The sequence below is a fragment of the Salmo trutta genome, chromosome 16 (genome assembly GCF_901001165.1).
Source record: "Salmo trutta chromosome 16, fSalTru1.1, whole genome shotgun sequence".
Lineage (NCBI taxonomy): Eukaryota > Metazoa > Chordata > Actinopteri > Salmoniformes > Salmonidae > Salmo > Salmo trutta.
Window position 1 is genome coordinate 52927795 of NC_042972.1, and position 17082 is coordinate 52944876.

Consider the following 17082-nt stretch of genomic DNA (forward strand, 5'->3'; position numbering starts at 1 on the left):
CATACGGCCAGATTCTCTGAGCCCCTGCATTGTACCAGGCTCAGCGTCTGCACGACACGTCGCTCCTCCCTGCCTATCGATTCTCCCAGCTTTTACACCTCCCTCGTTCCCTTACTCTCCCTCTCCATTCCATCCCTCCTTCACTCCAACCTCCATTTCACCCTTCATATAATTTTCAAAGCTCAGCATTCCCCTCTGCGTGTACTGGAGAGAGAAAAAATGACAGAGAGGAGGAGGAGGAGCAGAGTACAGAGTGCGCCATAAAAAAGCCCCCCACCCAATTGATGACAAGTAGGATTTTTATTGAGTAGCTCTTCAGCCAATGAGGCAGCAGTGCCGGGAAATACAGCAGTGAAACAGCACATAGCTCTGATGCTGGTGCTGATTTACAGTGTGAGAGAATGTTAATGTGCGTGTGTGCTTCTTTTCATCTCCCCCACATCTGATTAACTCAGCAGCACAGGCCCTACCACAGCTCTTTTGTGTGTGTGTGTGTGTGTGTGTGAGTGTGTGTGAAGAGGGCTTTTGGGAAGAGGCCCCCAGGGGTGACTGCAGGGACTGAGCAGTTACAATAGGCTTATCTTTTTCATAGGGGATAAACCAAAAAACGATTCATCTTCAAGATAATACTTTTTTTTTCTTCTTCAAAGACCATATCTCAAGTGTCCTGCAGGTGCTACAGAGAGAAGTCCCTCTCTCTCTCGTTTTCAGGAGACAACAGCTCTCTCCGATACAGGTAATACACTTTCTTACTGTATGCACATGTTTGATGATCAGTGAATGCGGTGGTCTTGTATCATTTAGTCATGGCAGTACTATGCCTCATTACAGTGCCCATCTATCTAGATGACTGCAGTGGGAGAAGGAAAGGCTCAGAGTAATTATGGCAGACAATAATATCTTCCCCAGTTGTAATTTCCTATGGTTTTAATGCATAGAGACACTTCAGGGAAAGGGAAGCTGCCAGAGTGGAACTTTCTCTCTCAGCATTGAGTCAAGTCCTCGTGCGTAGCTTCGTACAGTGCTGCAGTATCATGTTACATAATAGTAGAAAATGTGTGTGAAAGAGTCAAACTTGGGATGGGGATATTCACATTAGAAAACATTGAAACAACATATTTCACACCTTATGGATTCAATCCACTTCAAGTATGCTGATTAAACTATGACCAGAGTGTTCGGTGGAGTGTATTAGTCACAACTCAATGTTTTTCAAATGCCTTTTCAATAATAAAACTGCTTTACCCGAGAGAAAATGACAAACAACCAATTCAGGTTCTATTAATCCATAGATATCAAGTTGATATAAGATTGACATAATGTTGATACAAGTCTGTTAGTTTGCTATCCTAACAGTTGGAGAACATGGAAGGTAGATAGTTGATCAAATGAGATTATGGCAGCTTTGATGTAACATCATGAGAGGAACAGCCCTGTTCCAGTATACGTATACGTACAGTACAATGCTTGGAGAGGTGCATGCAAGGTCAATTCTGCTGAACAAGCTATTCTGGAAGGGCCCATGCACTGAAGAGCTGTTACACTGTACCATAATGGTTTAAAAGTTATCTTAGCTGTCAAAGCTAGGTTTCTCATACCAAATCAACCACATTGGCCCATTCCACCATGTGTAGCTTGTACCTGTAGGCGTTGCAACATCACTGCCTATGTTGACTGCGTATTCCACAAAAAGCGTTTATTTTCTTGGGCTGCTTTCAAAGTCCTCCGCATCACTCTGAAGGGCGTTGTTTGTCAGGTGAAGTGGAAGTCAGTGAAAATGCAGCAGTTTATAGATCTCATACCTGATAATAATATACCGTATAATATATGCCATTGAGCAGTCACTTTTGTCCAAAGCGACTATGTCATGCGTGCATACATTTTACGTACGGGTGGTCCCGGGAATTGAACCCACTATCCTGGCATTGAAAGCGCCATGGTCTACCAACTGAGCTGAGCAATTCCGTATTCCTTATAAGCCCACCTTGGTCATGAGTCATAAGCATAAGGATAGAACATCTATATTACAAATCAAGATTAAGATGATTGTATTGAAAGGCAGCAACATCCACGGTGAGAAGTGAATATGTTTCCAAGATGCTATGGGGCTGTTGTGTTATCAGGGGATGTTCAGGCCTGTCGGTCCTCAGGGGCACTATGTGTACAGGACTGCCTGGACAGAGACTATCCTGGTTTAGATGCAGAGGAGTCCGCCTCCTCTTGGCACAGCAGAGGTGATTCAGAGGAGCCACAGCCACACACACACACACGCACACAGAGTGGAATAGTGCTGAGTTGGCCACGTCATGAGGGAGGATACTGAGATACGTACCAGTGCAGATGGTGATACGACCACTCGTTTATAAATCAATGAGATGGAGTCAGGGTTATTTTGGGTCGGTGGGTTAAGAGGGAGAGAAAAGTCTGGGGTTTAAGTGGATTAAAATGGATGAGCTTCAAAAGGAAGATGCAGCATTATGGTAAGGCCTGTAATTCAACTATATATTTTGCAAGTTGAGGTCAACTGTTGTTTTCTTTCCCGCTCAACATAAGAATATACGTTAATGAATATTCCTGTATCTCAACAGAAAAAAGGGTGCCATCTACAACCTAAAAGGGTTATTCCGCTGTCCCCATAGGAGAAACCTTTGAAGAACACTTTTTGGTTCCAGGTAGAACTATTATGGGTTCCATGTAAAACCCTTGCCACAGAGGGTTCTACATGGAACCCAAAAGGGTTAAACCTGGAAGCAAAAAAGGGTAAAATGACGTCAAATGAAATAAAATCACGTCAAATTACGTCAAATCATGTTATATCTACCGTAGCTTTGATTGGACTGATCATGTCAACATCATACCGCTAGACAAGCAGTCATCATCATGAATCACGTCGACAATCTACAGGCAAATCCTTTTCAATCCTTGTCATATGAAGAGAAATTATAGATCAAACGTATCGGTGCTCATCGGCCATTTAACATCAACATTACACAAGAAGTTGGAAATCGCAAATTCAACAATGAGTGGTTTGGAAGAAATCAGTGGCTAACTGGAAGCATTGCAAAGCAATCCATATTTTGCTTCCCTGCCTGCTATTCAGTGGAGAGGGTGTGGGGTCCAGGTCTGGGTTTTAAGGTTCTCTTTTCCAAGCTTAAAATAATAAACATTCACATGCAACACCATGAGCCAGAATAGGTTGAATACATTCTCCGGCATTCAAAACAACTGGAAACTCGGAATTGGGAAATCTCAGACTTCAGTGAGCTCCACTGGGAAAATACATTTTGAACGGTCATCCAGCTAGGAAGTCGGGAACTCGGGGCACTTTCTAGAGCTCCAACCTCAAGATCACTGACGTCATGATTCAACCTTGTTTTTTTCAGAGTTCCCAGTTGTCTTGAAAGCACCATAAATCCAGAGAATGCTAGATACTGATGACAAAGTTTGATGACAAAATTTATCCACAAGAAGGACCCCCACGCCACCTTTCTGTTCAAGTGAGCACAGCACAACTGTGAGTCCAATAATGCATTGTATGCCGTTGCATAAATGATGTAATATGCTAAGGAGACATGTATACTGTAGCTAAGAAAGTGTATGTTGTGTAGTAAGCTGTTAGTAGCCCATGTGCCTCACCCTAATAATTTGGTCCCTTTCCCCATCATAACTTAGCCTACTGTCCTGGCTTGGTGGTGAAATGTCACCTTCGAACAATGTAAGAGCTTTCATTGTCTGGTTATATGCCCCTTTTATTTATCCTACGGTTCTGACTTGGTGGTGTACAGGGAGAATACTGTAAGAACGGCCCATGTTCTGAATTCTGCCACTGTATATTTCAAAAGTGCTCAACAAATAGTTAGACTGTATTGACTATGTCCGTCCTAGCTCTCTATGTCTTAATCAAAATTACTCTTATCCACTCATCGTTCCCTTACGCCATAGTTTGTCCATCTCAATTGTCAGTAGAAAACACATTTGTTCAAGCAAGTCAGCCATATCAGCTATGTTTTTTTTAAAAGGCAGTAAATGAGGCTGAATGAACTGTTTCGCTGCCAGACAAGGCTCAGCTGACAGCCAGGCGTAGCGGTGGTAAGGATTCACTCCATGGTGCTGAAAATAATGCTTTGCTGTTGGGACAGCTTTATGTAGGCCCTAACAGTTTGTGGGCACCGTTTGTCACTGTCATAGTACAATTCAGGTATTGTTAAGTACTGTGTTGGGTTGTGCTTTGTAGTGGATTTGATGGCATGCATAAAGAAATGTTTTTGAGTTACATGCTAAAAGATTTACATGCTAAAATCGCCACTGAAAAGCCTTGACACATGTTTCTGAGCTCCTCTCTCTCTCTCTCCAGGAGAGATGTTTTGTATGTTTTAGAGGAGCGTCTGCTTGATGGCTCATGAAATGGAATTGTGTAGTGCCCTATAATCCTTTTTGGGTGAAATTGGCATCCTCTCAAACAGTGACGGGTGCATCCATGTGTGTCTGTATGAATCTTCAGCACAGCTGTGATAGGCAATATAATGGTAAATTGGTGTTTATGTGTTGTGGTTGTGGAGGACAGTGATACAGTAGGATGTTCAGTCTCAGTGGGATGTCTCATCAGATTGCCTTGCTTAAGAAGTGCGAACAAAATGAAATTCTAAAATTATGTTTCCCAGAAGACGCTACATCCTTAATGAGACATCTGGTGCACAGTGGGATGAGACTCAGATTATGTTTTCAATTGTGAGTCTGAAAACTATATTTTAGCCTGTGAATTCTTCATATGCCCATGGTAGACATTTCGGTAATACTTTCTATGAAGTACATACGTACTGTATAATGTTTTATAATGTGCTCAAATCCTTGAAACAACATGACCCCATAGCTCTCTTACACATAATAAACCAATTTAAGGTTGTTTTTGTAAACCTGAAGCAGGTTTTGGACATATGCAGTGGCCTATTCTCAGTGGTGTAAAGTACTTAAGTAAAAATACTTTAATGTACTACTTAAGTTGTTTCTTGGGGTATCTGTACTTTACTTTACTATTTATATTTTTGACTTCTTTTACTTTTACTTCACTACATTCCTAATGAAAATAATGTACTTTTTACTCCGTATATTTTCCCTGACACCCAAAAGTACTCGTTACATTTTGAATGCTTAACAGGACTGGAAAATGGTCCAATGCACATTCCTGGTCGTCCCTACTGCCTCTGATCTGGCGGACTCATTATGCACAAATGCTTCATTTGTAAATTATGTCTGAGTGTTGGAGTGTGCCCCTGGCTATCCGTAAATTAAAAAAAACAAGAAAATGGTGCTTTCTGGTTTGCTTAATATAAGGGATTTGAAATTATTTATACTTTTACTTTTGATACTTAAGTATTTTTTAGCAATTACATTTACCTTTGTTACTTAAGTATATTTAAAACCAAATAGTTATTGACTTTTACTCAAGTAAAATTTTACTGGGTGACTTTTCCTTTTACTTGAGCCATTTTATATTAAGGTATCTTTAATTTTACTCAAGCATGACAATTGGGTACTTCTTCCACCACTGCCTATTCTAAGTCTCTAACATGGTTTTTGTACTGTAGACCAGCGCTTCCCAACCTTCTCCGTTCCAAAGATCGTTGAATCACCGTCAACAGCTCTTGAGGAACACCCTTTGTGGAATCTGTGATTTTTTTTCAACATAACATACTGTATCTTGGCAGTCAATTTGAATGTAATAGATTAAAGGCCTTTTATTATTGTTATGAAAGATTAGCATTGTGAAAAGTAATGTATAATTGCTTATAATACCATTAATACTCCCAACTGTTATTATAAAAATATATATAATAATAATCTTACCAAAAATTATAATAAAAACAAAATATAGAGTGAGCACAGTTTAAAAACCACTGCTGTGGACACTGCAGAGGGAAAGATGTTGCCATTTTATAATCATCTGACACCATGATGTCATATGAATTCATTTGTATGATACTTTTATAGTGAGCCTGCCCACTGGGCACAGACATTTTACATTTGACATTTTAGTCATTTAGCAGACGCTCTTATCCAGAGCGACTTACAGTAGTGAATGCATACATTTCATACATTTCCCCCCCCCCCCCCCCCCCCCTGTACTGGTCCCCCGTGGGAGCCACTGTGCTTCTAAATCTGTCAGGGATGCAAACTGCTGCAGGGCACAAAAAGGTGACACTTTTTTGTTGTTTTTGCACTGAAACATGCAATAAATCCCTGCTAGGGGGGAAATGCAGGTTTTAACTAATTAAACAACAAAGAATCAGTCTCTGTGTGTAAAATAAAAAGTGGTTAATGTGAACCTAACTCACAGCTAAAAAATGTAAAGAAAACAATCCAATGTTATTTGTTGCCTAGACTTTACTGCAAATGACACTGAAGTCTTGAGAAGAAAAAAAACTATACACTAATATTGCAGTTCCCATGACAGCCTTTATAATAGAACGCTTGTGACCACACATCTAAATATTGAACTTGGGGGAAAAAAACATCTTAAAGTAGAAATAGAATGAAACAAACAGGCATTATATTTTTGCTCTATTATAGTGGCCACTATAGACATCGATCAAGTGTACAAGGCTACATGTGTGCAAAAATAACGTTCACTGAGCAACAAAGAAAAGTATAATCCCCCCTCACTCTCACACACACGTGTTACTGTCAAGTTCACACACAAATCTAAAGGGATGAAATGAGAATATGTACATATAAATATATGCATGAGCGATGGCTGAGCGGCATAGGCAAGGTGCAGTAGATGGTATAAAATACAGTATATACATGTGACATGAGTAATGTAAGATATGTAAACATTATTTGAAGTGGCATTATTTAAAGTGACTAATGATCCATTTATTAAAGTGGCCAGTGATTGGGTCTCAATGTAGGCAGCAGCCTCTCTGAGTTAGCGATTGCTGTTTAGCAGTCTGATGGCCTTGAGACAGAAGCTGTTTTTCGATCTCTCGACTTGCGCTTCTGGTTCCGACAGTTCAGTAATATCTAACATGTAATCTAACAATTCTACAACTACCTAATACACACAAATCTAAGTAAAGGGATAGAATAAGAATATATATATATATGGATGAGCAATCACTGACTGGTATAAGCAAGATGCAACATATGGTATCCAGTATACAGTATATCCATATTGGATGGGTAATGCAAGATATATGAACATTATTAAAGTGACTACTGATCCATTTATTAAAGTGGCCAATGATTTCAAGTCTGTATGTTGGCAGCAGCCTCTCTTTGTTTGTGATAGCTGTTTTAACAGTCTGATGGCATTGAGATAGAAGCTATTTTTCAGTCTCCTGGTCCCAGTTTACCTATGGTAAGACCTCACCTGGCCCAGACTATAGACCTAACACAGTCTATGGTAAGACCTCACCTGGCCCAGACTATAGACCTAACACAGTCTATGGTAAGACCTCACCTGGCCCAGACTATAGACCTAACACAGTCTATGGTAAGACCGCACATGCCATGTCATTTTCAATCTTATTGATTGTCCATTACAGATGTACACAGGGAACATTTATAGCCTACAGAATGTTAAACACCTCTGGAGAAAAGATCCTATAGATGAGGTTTACATGATGAGGTTTACAGACAGTACGCCTGGAAGGCTGACAGACAGTCCGTCTGAAAGGCTGACAGACAGTCCGTCTGAAAGGCTGACAGACAGTCCGTCTGGAAGGCTGACAGACAGTCCGTCTGGAAGGTTCACTAAATCCTATAACAAAGCATATGTACCTATCCAACTGGTAAGTACCCCATAATGAGAGAGAGCCCAACATTTACATCGGGTCTCTGCATAACAACATAAGTGTAATTACAAGACTATGTACAGAGTCTTCAGAAAGTATTCATACCCCTTGACTTATTCCACATCAACACACAAAACCCCATCATGACGAAGAGAAAACATGTTTTTGGACATTTCAGCAAATGTCTTAAATTAAATACAGAAATAGCTAATTTACTAAATAGCTAATTTACTGATCAAATAATTGAGTTCATGGTGTTGCTAATAAAGTCAGACAGCTAACGTTACAACATCAGATGAGCTAACATTAGTAACGTAACCAATTCGCTATAGTATTAACTGGTATACGACTCCTTGCCGTTCCTCAAGTTATAACGCGTTAGTTGCTTACTGGACCCTGGCAATCTGTGTGAAATGTTAACTAGCTAACGAACTAACCACTAACTAATGTTTTCCCTCTACAGTATGTGTTTAATTTTCAGAATGAGAGAATTAAGTGAAATTCGATGTTGCTTGTTAAACAAGTGGATTCAGGGATCAAGTGTAGCTGGAGCTGGGCCTGGCTTAAGATGGATGCCACTATAGAGGTGAAAGAAACACCACACACTTTCCCTCTTTCAATACAGTGGATAAAAGGGCTATACCAGGTGTACTCTCTGCCTGAAAGAGATCAATTATGCCAACAAAGGATATCACGCTCTGCTGGCACATTGTAGAACAGATACAGACATCATTTAAACATCACGTTTTGATTTACAGTTGGTTGAGTTGTCAACTAATGTGAATTGAACGTGAAATTAAAAAAAAATCACCATGTCACTGGATTTAGGTTAAAAGTTGGGTGAAAAAATACAAAATTCATCCAGAGGCAGCTCTTCTCATTTTTACCAGAATATAATCTGTGTAACTATAGGCGACAGAACTCTTGATCACCTTTACTCCACACACAGATTCACATAAAAGGCTCTCCTTCACCCTCCCTTTGGCAAATCTGACCAGGACGCTATCCTACTGATTCCTGCTTACAAGTAAAAACTCAAACACGAAGTACCAGTGATGCGCTCAATATGAAATTGGTCAGATGAAGCAAATTCTAAGCTACATGACTGTTTCGCTAGCACAGACTGAAATATGTTCCGGGATTCATCCGATAACATTGAGGAGCTAACCAAATCATTAATAAGTATATATTACCTCGTACCCCGAGTATATAGCCAAGTTATTGTTACTCATTGTATATTTATTCTTGTGTTTTTATCTTAAAAAAAAAAGATTTGTCTCTGCATTGTTGAGAAGGGCCCATAAGTAAGCATTTCATTGTTAGTATACACCTGTTCTTTATGAAGCATGTGACAAATACAGTTTGATTGATTGATCACATTGAATTTTGTCGTTCAATTGACGTGGAAACAACGTTGATTCAGCTCGTTTTTGCCCAATGGATGGACTTCCCTCTGAAAGTTGCTGTGTCGCTGTCTTTGTATCATGTGATACTCTCACGAACACATCTGTTGTACATGTTTGCTCTAGGATGGCCATAAGCATCACAAGACTTGTCTGAAGGTAGCCCGGTACCAGTTAAAAAAAATCAATGGAAGTCTGCTGTATATGGAAGTGGTTTAAATACAGTACCAGTCAAAAGTTTGGACACACCTACTCATTCAAGGGTTTTTCTTTATTTTTACTATTTTCCACATTATATGATAATAGTGAAGACATCAAATAACACATATGGAATCATGTAGTAACCAACAAATTGTTAAAACAAATCAAAATATATTTTAGATTTTAGATTCTTCAAAGTAGCTACCCTTTGCCTTGATGACAGCTTTCAAACGCTTGGCATTCTCTCAACCAGCTTAACCTGGAATGCTTTCCCAACAGTCTTGAAGGAGTTCCCAAACATGCTGAGCACTTGTTGGCTGCTTTTCCTTCACTCTGTGGTCCAACTCATCCCAAACCATCTCAATTGGGTTGAGGTCGGGTGATTGTGGAGGCCAGGTCATCTGATGCAGCACTCCATCACTCTCCTTCTTGGTCAAATAGCCCTTACACAGCCTGGAGGTGTGTTGTGTCATTGTCGTGTTGAAAAACAAATGATAGTCCTACTAAGCGCAAACCAGATGACATGGCGTATCTCTGCAGAATGCTGTGGTAGCCATGCTGGTTAAGTGTGCCTTGAATTCTAAATAAATCACAGACAGTGTCACCAGCAAAGCACCCCCACACCATCACACCTCCTCCTCCATGCTTCACGGTGGGAACCACACATGCGGAGATCATCCGTTCACCACCTCTGCCTATCACAAAGACACGAGGTTGGAACCAAAAATCTCAAATTTGGACTCATCAGACCAAAGGACAGATTTCTACCATGTCCATTGCACGTGTTTCTTGGTCCAAGCAAGTCTCTTCTTCTTATTGGTGTCCTTTTGTACTGGTTTCTTTGCAGCAATTCGACCATGAAGGCCTGATTTACGCAGTCTCCCCTGAACAGTGGCTGTTGAGATGTGTTTGTTACTTGAACTCTGTGAAGCATTTATTTGGGCTGCCATCTGAGGTGCAGTTAACTCTAATGAACTTAACCTTTGCAGCAGAGATAACTTTGGGTCTTTCTTTCCTGTGGCGGTCCTCATGAGAGCCAGTTTCATCATAGCGCTTGATGGTTTTTGCGTGCTTACAGAGTGCTTACATTTCTCTAGGCCCATATCTCAGCTTTTTTTACCAAAAACAAAGACGGGGTGTCGCACATGTGAAAAATACTATAGTGTACACTATGGTAGGAATATTGCAGACTTTATTGTAGTATTCCCTGAGAGTTTTTACGGACTGAAGTCTGTGGTATTTACTGCAGCGTAATGTAGTATTCACAGTTTACTATAGTGTAATACTGTAGTAGTATATACTATAGTAAATACTGTAGTATTTTTGCGGACTGTAGTATACTGTAGTATTTACTGTAGTATTTTTGCAGACTGCAGTATGCTGTAGTATTTACTTGAGTGTTTTTGCTAACTGTAGTATACTGCTGTATTTACTATAGTGTTTTTGGTGACATCACTGTACTATTTAATTGTGTTTTTGTTTTCTTATCTTTGACATAAAAGTGGAAACCTACTGGAGAAATACTAAAAAAAAACATTTTACATACGTAGGTAGGACTGGGTTCTAAACTGAGAGTTCAGAGCTTCTGCTCTTTTCTTTAACCGTATTGAAAGCAATATACAGTGCCTTTAGAAAGTATTACACCCCTTGACTTGTCACAGCCTGAATTTAAAATGGATTACATTGAGATGTTTTGTCACTGGCCTACACACAATGTCAAAATGATGTCAAAATGGATTTATGTAAAAAAAATAATCTACCAATTAATTAACAACGAAAAGCTGAAATGTCTTGAGTCAATAAGTATTCAACTGCTTTGCTATGGCAAGCAAATAAGTTCAGGAGTAAAAATGTGCTTAACAAGTCACATAAAGAGTTGCATGGACTCACTGTGTGCAATAATAGTGTTTAACATATTAATTATGACTACCTCATCTCTGTACTCAATTATCTGTAAGATCCCTCAGTCGAGCAGTGAATTTCAAACACATTTTCAACCACAAAGACCAAGGAGGTTTTCCAATGCCTCACAAAGAGAGGGCACCTATTGGTAGATGGGTTAAAAAAAAGGCAGACATTGAATATCCCTTGGAGCATGGTGCAGTTATTAATTACACTTTGGATGGTGTATCAATACACCCAGTCACTACAATACACCCAGTCACTACTACATGCGCCCTGCCTCAATCAGTTGCCGGAGAGGAAGGAAACCGTTTAGGGATTTCAACATCAGGCCAATGGTGACTTTAAAACATATACAGCATTTAAAGGCTGTGATAGGAGAATACTATCAACTATCATTGTAGTTACGCCACAATACTAACCTAATTGACAGAGTGAAAAGAAGAAAGCCTGTAAAGTATACAAATATTCCAAAACATGCATCATGTTTGCAACAAGGCACCGAAGCTGAACTGCAAAAACTGTGGCAAAGCAATTCACTTTTGTCCTGAATACAAAGTGTTATGTTTGGGTCAAATCCAATACAACACATTACTGTGGACAGTAGAGCATGGTGTTTGCAATGCCAGGGTGGGTTCGATTCCCACGGGGGACCAGTACGGAGAAAAAATGTATGAAATGTATGTATGAAATGTATGCATTCACTACTTACTGTAAGTCGCTCTGGATAAGAGCGTCTGCTAAATGACTAAAAATGTAAAATGTAAAAATGTACATGATTGTGGGATACTACAGTGTGTAGTATAGTATTCTACAGTACACTACAGAATTCTATAGTAAACTGTAATATTTTTTATGTAGGGTAGCTTTGTCAAGTCTGTATGCTGCCTACATACAGACTTGAAATCATTGGCCACTTTAATAAATGGATCACTAGTCACTTTAATAATGACACTTTAATAATGTTTACATATCTTGCATTACTCATCCCATATGTATATACTATATTTTATACCATCTATTGCATCTTGCTTATGCCGCTCGGTCATTGCTCATCCATATATTCATATTTATATATTCTTATTCCATCACTTTACTTACATTTGTAAGTATTAGGTAGTTGTTGTGGAATTGTTAGATTACTTGTTAGATATTGCTGCATTGTCGGAACTAGAAGCACAAGCATTTCGCTACACTCGCAATAACATCTGTTAACCATGTGTATGTGACCATTAATATGTGATGTGATTTGATTAGATTTGTATTGTTTCAATTAAGGATTCCAGTTTTAAGAGATTTACATTTCCTCTGCCATACAGTATGCAATACATAACTTTGGGATCCATAACATCAACATTGTATCAATCCTAAAGTCTGAACAATTCCCAAATACTATGTTCAACTTGCTTTAAGTGTCAAATCTAGCCCGAAATCCAGTCTGTTTGTGCTAACATTTCACTCCTTGCCACTCCTTGTCTACATGACAAGGCAAGGAGTGGAATGTTAGCAAAACAGACTGGATTTCAGGCTAGATATGACACTTAAAGCATATCTGTGTTTCTTGTTGTTTCATGTGCTACTAACCCTAAACGGACTTTGCATCCATGGTCAACTGAATGATAGAACATGCTTTATCGTGTGAATAACTAGTGACTGAGTGTTGGTTAGAGAACTCCCCATCATCTCATAGTGAGAGTGAGAGACAACCATACAGATTTCATTGGTCCAGATCAGAGTGGAGTAGACCCACCCCTGCAGTCCCAGTAAGCACTGATCGATACATATAGAGTCATTTGGGGCAAATGAATATGTTTGATGAGAGCCTGGACAGTGACTGTGTAGACCTACGTCTCTTATTCTCTCTGTGTATGTTTTCCTAACTGTTAGAGCCATACACTGCCTATGTTGTATGCTGTATGATAGCAGAGTTAGAAGCTAAATAGATGAGAGAGGAGGATGTATACCTGAGTATTCTCATAGCTGAGTTAAGTCCACATCAGCACAAACTCTGTTGATATAGGTGGGCTACTATTGCAGAAAGGGCTTCCCCCTCCCTGTCCTTCACTACATCTGATTTGGTGCATGGGGGGTAATATCTCATTAAAGTTTCATCAATGATGTGCGAAACCATGATTAAATGATTGAGCAATGCATGCAGCCATTTAAAAGGACAAAGTGCAATCGAAAATGGTATCATATAACATTGACCCTCTTCTGATAAATAAAGGACAGTTCAACTTTACTGCTCCCTGCGACTCAGAAACCAGACCTTCTCTTCCAGACTGGTGCATCACTACAATGTGCGTACAAAGCAGTAGTGGTGCGTGTGTAAAATCACTGGGAAGCCAGACAGAAAAGCCATATTACAACCTGTGTTGTGATAATTGCGTTGTTTGCTCTATAACCTGTTAGTTCATATTCCTTGTGACCGTGATATATAGGCATAAGGTCTGAGACAATAAGAAGACACAGTGGCAGAATAAATTCAACCACACCTTTGTTTCATCACAAAACCGGAGAGCAACATCTGTCCAGTGAAGTCCACAAAACATATTGCATATAACAAACAGTTACATGACCTACAGCATGGCCAAGCACGTTAATGTTTCCGACATTTTAAAACCACTGAACAACTATTGATTTAGAACCACAGAGTTACCGCAAGTCACAAAGAAAACAGGATCTTCCGCCACCATTCCAGCACCATTTCTACTTCAACATCATCAAATCATCTCTGCTTAGTCTAATACAGTGACAACTAAAAGATACCAAAAACAATTTAGTCCAATCAACGTTAGCAAAATATGTGGCAGTCCATGGTTTTGATTTCTGTGTGTGTGTGTGTGTGAGTGCGTGCACGTTCGTGCAAGTAGAAAAAACTAAAATACTTCCCCTACTTGCATAGAACCTGTAATGCAATCATCCTCTCTTTCATGTTGATGAAACGGTCTATCACTCTGTCACGCAGTAGGCCTACTCGCTTTTATTTTTTGTTGCCCTAGGCTACCTGGCTAAAATGCTTGCTCCCTAGCCTAACTTCCTTTCATGGGCAACGTTAGCTAGTTAACATTAGCCTACTACGACTAGCTACATATTGAACTTCCATCCTCTCAGGCCAGGAGCACAATGTATGAATTAATGGTTCGATCAGAATCGCCGTTATAATCATTGGCCACTACGGAGAATTAAGTAAAACCACAAGTCCAAATCCTTATCTCCACCCATGTCTAATTTAGGAAAGGGACAATTTTTGCTAGCTAGCTAGCTAGGCACCGGAGGACAACAACACACCTAGATGCCACAATTCAAGTTGTTTCTGTCAATGACATATGCGTTTATTGCGATTTGATTTGACGCCAAATCCAAAATGGCTTTCCTTTTTTGGTGCGCCAGGACCATTCACAGTTTAGCTCAACCAGTTTAGCTCAATGCTGATTGGCTATTATTTTATAATTTTTTTATCAAAAGGAGGCCAATTGCTCACTGGCTTCCCTTGCACTCACGGCTACGGGCGCCAACAATGTCATACTCTTTTGGACCAGACATCATCAGATAGATGGCCTACACATACAAGGACAGAGTGGAGTTGTTTCGCTCGCTCGGATGCTTTCTTCGGTGAGATACATTCAACCTCTTGTAAATTTAAGGAAAATTATGAAACACAGAGATGAAAGATACATAATTATTTTTTGTTTTTTTCTTAGTTATTTTTTTTGGGGAAACCTGGCTACCCTTGGCAGATCTCAGAATAGCACCATCATACATCATCTCTTCAAATTATTTAGTGAGACTGAGAATGTATCCATTCTATATTGAATGTTGTTAAGAAAATTGACAATGTGCTGAACAGCTTGAAGAGACAGTGAGAATATTCTGCTTCTGTGAGGGAATGCTGAGAATCAGCCTTCCTTAATGATGCCAATGTCTCTTCCGCTCTCTTCCTACTGGTGAGCCTTAGAGATCTGCTGAAGTAGAAAATAAAAGATGCCTTTTTTATTGACACATCTCAGGTTTTAGAACATGATCATCACATTTCCTTTTAGGTCAAAAATTTTGTTTGGTTTATATAAGTTCCTAAGACATGATTCAGGCCCCCTGCTGATGATGTAACTGCTGATGCAGATGCCTTGTTTGGCAACATTAGAGGATTCAGTCTAATGGTTCTCCAGTAACCTTAGAAATACCAGCAAATCACATTAAAACACATTTTCAAATCTATTAAAATCTGCACTGAAATTGTTGAGAGGGCAGAGAAAATGGGGTGCAACATTTGTCAGTGAACTTGTGTCCCTTATGGATGGCCTATCCCTCAGTGCTCAGTCAAGTTGCCCCAGATCCGTTGAATGGGGCAACACGCTCTGCTCTCTGAGTAGGTTGATGAATTCAGAGCTCTCTCTCTCTCTCTCTCTCTCTCTCTCTCTCTCTCTCTCTCTCTCTCTCTCTCTCTCTCTCTCTCTCTCTCTCTCTCTCTCCTCTATCTTCTCCCCTAGTCTGTCTCTAACTGCTTCAACAAACCAGCACTATTCGGTCAAGCTATTTTAGGTACCAGCAGGAAGCAAAAAAATGAATATAGCTTTGAGCAGCAATGAACGGGGTTCACAGGATGAAAGAAAGGACACAAGATCAGTTGGATAACTAAGCAAGCAATCTATCATGTAGGAACTATCTTTATTTATGTGCAATCAGTGAAAGCATCTTTCAATACCACAAGGATTATGCAAGTGAAGTTTAGTCTAGTGCTGTAATTGTCATTTTGTCCTATGGTTCATGAGAAGATTTTTGAAGTATTTTTCACATATTTGAGCATATGAGCATATTTGCTCATATGAATCTACTGCAGTGTTTTCCCAACTCGGTCCTCGGGTCCCCAAGAGGTGCACGTTTAGTTTTTTAGCCTAGCACTACACAGCTGATTTAATTAATCAAAGCTTGATGAATAGGGAAACACTGATCTACTTGTATAATGTAGCCATCTTTGAATGCATCAACATTATTTTCTCAAACTCTTTAAACACTTTTTTGAGTCCAAATATCACATTTTTGTGCATCTGACTTTTAGTCCATGAGAATAATAAAAAATGTTTTGATTATTTTAAGCATTAGCATTGCATAGTCAAAAAAGTGAAATTGGTAATAGTGTCCTTATTTTTTAAGACATCAATGCCAAACTTACGTGGTTCATCATGGTAATGTTTTGGATGACCCTAAACAGATTCAAGTTGATAGGCAATTGTGGAGTGATTTATAAAGTATTTAAATGGACACGTACGATCAGATTTCCTGATTTATCAATAACTCAGCCTTCTCTTAACCAATCCCTTAGCGTTTCTCAAACTAAGTTAAAAGATGTACCATGGGCCTACATACCAAATGTATGGTTCATGAGAATACGCTTGTTCTTGATGGAGGAAAATCTATCCTGAGACCATATGGGTCCTTGAGGCAACATTTTTTTTAGCATGAGGAAATACACCTACATGCAAAGTTTCAACTCTTTAGGTCAAACGGGGTGAAGGATATGAGGATTTAAGTGAGACCGCTTCAAACAGTGCCCATTATAGGCCAATCGGTACCATTCTTTTTGAACCCCTAATGAGTGTGTGTGTGCATGTGTGTATGTGTGTATGTGTGTGTTTAATAGACAGAGAGTGAGAGAGATACAGAGGGAGTGAGAGAGCGGCTGTGTAAGAGAGTGTGCATGAGAGAGGGCATGTGTGCGAGAGAGAGAGAGAAAGAAAGTGGAGTGTGTTCGTGCATGTGAGAGAGAGACAGAGTATCTGTAA

General features: G+C 39.6%; 1 protein-coding gene across 3 annotated transcripts in view; it reads left to right on the plus strand.

The window, feature by feature from the left end:
* The first annotated feature begins 391 nt into the window (after window positions 1-391).
* Window positions 392-17082, plus strand: part of LOC115151026 (synaptotagmin-2) — an 86609-nt gene continuing 69918 nt past the window's right edge. For 2 of the 3 annotated variants that reach the window (XM_029694929.1, XM_029694932.1), the window contains exon 1: window positions 392-736. The gene's annotated coding sequence lies outside the window, so the exon portion shown is untranslated. Of the gene's footprint in view, window positions 737-3383; window positions 3515-17082 lie in introns of all 3 variants that reach the window. The other variant, XM_029694931.1, reaches the window with a different exon arrangement.